The following is a 3,037-nucleotide window of genomic DNA, read 5'->3' as shown; positions in this document are numbered from 1 at the left end:
TCTTAAACTATTTATGGCTTATTCACAGTTAGAAATCGTTAATCAAATGCACAAGCCCAGGGACAGCCTCCGGGGCTCCATCCACCTCATCGAGCGCACTGCCAAACTCGACCACAGGCCCCCTCCAGCAAAGACTACGGCGCCCTCCTCAAAAAAATCATGAAGAAGGTCGTCCCCATCTCGCAGCCCGTCAGCCGCCAGTCCTCCCCCCAGAAGGATTAGACCCACTACACGACCCGCCGGGGCTCGGCCCTCCTCAACCTCTCCAGCGTACCCAACCCCAGTCACAACTCCAGACCAACCCAGCACAACAACTACATGAAGGCCGATCGCAAGAAAGACCCTCACCTCTGCGGACACAACTCGACTGTCATCCCTCGGACAAAGCCGGCCAAGGAAGCGCTGAGGCCGGCCCCGCAGAAGTCGACTCTGCATGAGATGCCCGTCAAGAAAAACGTGTCGATGGTGGAGGAGGTGCTGCTGAAGGGTCAACCTTCCCGCAATGCTGAACGCTCCCTTTCCAAAGAGAACGATCTAAAAAAGTCAGTCAGAGAGCCCCCTCGCAAGACCTCAACAGGATCAATGATCACGAAGTTCATTGAAGTCACTCAGGCCACAAGGCCTTCCTTCAACAAGAGCAGGGAGGCAAGCCCACCCATTCCCGACAAAGAGGCCCTCTGCAAGGCCAGCTTCACCCTGAGGCGAGTGATCGGGAAGGGCGGGTTCGGACGGGTGTGGCAGGCAGAGCACAAGGCCACGCGGAAATAGTATGCCCTCAAAGAGATGTCGAAAGCCGTCGTGCTGTCAAAAAAGTCGGTGCCAAGTATAATGAACGAGCGGAACCTGCTCGAGAACATCAGCAGCAACTTCACGGTGAATATGAAGGCGGCGTTCCAGGACCGCGACCACCTGTGTGTGGTGCTGGACCTGATGCCGGGCGGCGACATGCGCACCCTGATCGGGCGCGTCCGCAAGTTCAGCGAAGGCCAGGCGCAGTTCTATATTGCCTGCCTCGTCCAGGCCCTCGAGTACATCCACCAGCAGAACATCATCCACAGGGACATCAAGCCCGAGAACCTCGTCCTTGACGACCACGGGTACCTCCACGTTACCGACTTCGGAATCGCCCGCTAATTCCGTCCAGAGAACAGCAACGACACCTCGGGCACCCCGGGCTACATGGCCCCCGAAGTGATGTGCCGGCAGAACCACGGGTTTGGAGCGGACTTCTACGCGGTAGGAGTGCTGGCCTACGAGCTGATGATGGGCAAGCGGCCCTATCTCGGACAGTCCCGCAAAGAAATCAGGGACGAGATCCTTGCCAGGCAGGTCCAGATCAAGATCACCGACATTCCCCAGGGCTGGTCATCTGAGGCTGCTGATTTCGCCAACCAGCTCATCCAGCGCAGACCTTTCCAGCGGCTCGGGGCCAATGGGGTCTCAGAGGTCAAACGCCATCCCTGGTTCAGGCGGTTCAACTGGGAAAAGCTGATCCGGGGAGAGATGGCGGCGCCCACCGTGGCGAGGGACCAGGCGGACCTGGGGGCATGGCTGAGCAACGAGGGGGAGAGCGAGTTGGCCGAGCAGAACAGGCTGCTGCTGCGGAGAGACTCAGTGCAGGCCGTATTCAAGGGGTATGACAAAAAGGGCTGCTTTGTATGAGTGTGTATTAATCAGGAAAAAATGCTGCTGCTCTCAATCTTCTCGATCCGCTCCTTCATGAAGTCCCGGAACTCGCTCTCCGAGGAGGCCACCAAGTCGTTGTAGCGCGAGACCTACTCGGGGCTGCCCTCGAGAGCCGCTGCGAGAGTGGCCAGCAGCCGTCCTTCCAGCTTGCGGTTCTACTCGTTGGAAGGGAGTGTAGCAATCAGATGCTAGAACAGCTCGAGACCCAGATCCCTCATCTCCTCAAAGAAGTTGAACTCGCGGGTCAGGGTCATGAGGTTGGTCAGGTCCTAGAGGGTGTCTTCCTCGAAGTGGGTCTGGGTCTGCTCCTTGGTGCTGATCCGGCCCCGGATGCTGGTCAGCATGCCCTTGATCTTCAGGTTCTCGTTGGACAGCGTCTGCTTCAGACTCTCGAAGGGTTGGGTGCGGGTGGCGCAGGGGAAGGCGGGGTGCTTGAGGAAGTTGATGTTGCTGTTGAGTTGCAGAGTCATGGCCATGCGCATGATGTAGAAGCGCTTGTAGAGAAAGAAAACGGGCACTTCCCAGAAGAGATCAAGCTTGATGCCGGTGAGCCGCTTGTAGATCAGCCCGATCCACTCGCCCATGGAGTTGAGCTTCTTAATGTGCTCTTTGTAGCTTTATAAGCAATCCTTCTCTCCCCTGCCGTTCTTTTTATGGTCTTATTCCTTGGCCTATTCCTTGATCTGCTCCTTCGCCTACTGCTTGATCTGCTCCTTCGCCTACTGCTTGACCTATTCCTTGGCCTGTTCCTTGACCTACTCCTTCGCCTGTTCCTTGACCTACTCCTTCGCCTGTTCCTTGACCTACTCCTACTCCTTCGTCTGCATCGTCTGCTGATTCGATTCGCTTGCTTGTACTCGGACGGACTACTTTGCTCGGGTGGTCTCTGTCTCTGTTGGTATTGGCTTCCTCGCCAAGTCTATTGCTTTCTCTTTTTCCTTCAGACCGGTGCCTCGGTCCAATCTTGTCACCTAGGGAAGGCGTTAGAGCTGACGTGACTGAGCTTTGAGTTCCACTCTGGAGTACCGCTGCCCTTCTAACTCTGTCTCCAACAGGTCCTCTTCCAAGTAGGCCAACTCCCGATCGCTCTGGCTGCCCTTTCTTTACTTCTCGACTCTGCTAATTACTGGCGGACTCTTTAGCACCGTCTATTTCTTGCACTGTCCGGCATCGCTGGACCCGACCGATTGAGTGTCGCTGGTGCCTGTATCCTCGTGCTGCTTCGACACGGTCTGCCCCCCTAGGTGGCACATCCGCAGCTTCTTGAACCTCTGGTGGGCTAGCTTCCCTTTCAGGTCCTGCACGGCCAGAGTCAGTCGCTAGATGGTCCGGGATTGGCTTTTCGACTCGG

The 3,037-nt window shown here is 56.8% G+C and overlaps 1 pseudogene; it reads left to right on the top strand.

The window, feature by feature from the left end:
• The first annotated feature begins 318 nt into the window (after positions 1-318).
• On the top strand, positions 319-1,662 carry LOC148057806 (cAMP-dependent protein kinase catalytic subunit beta-like; annotated as a pseudogene).
• The last annotated feature ends 1,375 nt before the right edge of the window (positions 1,663-3,037 follow it).

The sequence above is a fragment of the Callionymus lyra genome, unplaced genomic scaffold, assembly GCF_982586985.1.
Source record: "Callionymus lyra unplaced genomic scaffold, fCalLyr1.hap1.1 HAP1_SCAFFOLD_581, whole genome shotgun sequence".
Taxonomy (NCBI): domain Eukaryota; kingdom Metazoa; phylum Chordata; class Actinopteri; order Syngnathiformes; family Callionymidae; genus Callionymus; species Callionymus lyra.
The sequence above is the reverse complement of the archived record's forward strand: the minus strand, read 5'-3'. Positions and strand labels throughout refer to the sequence as shown.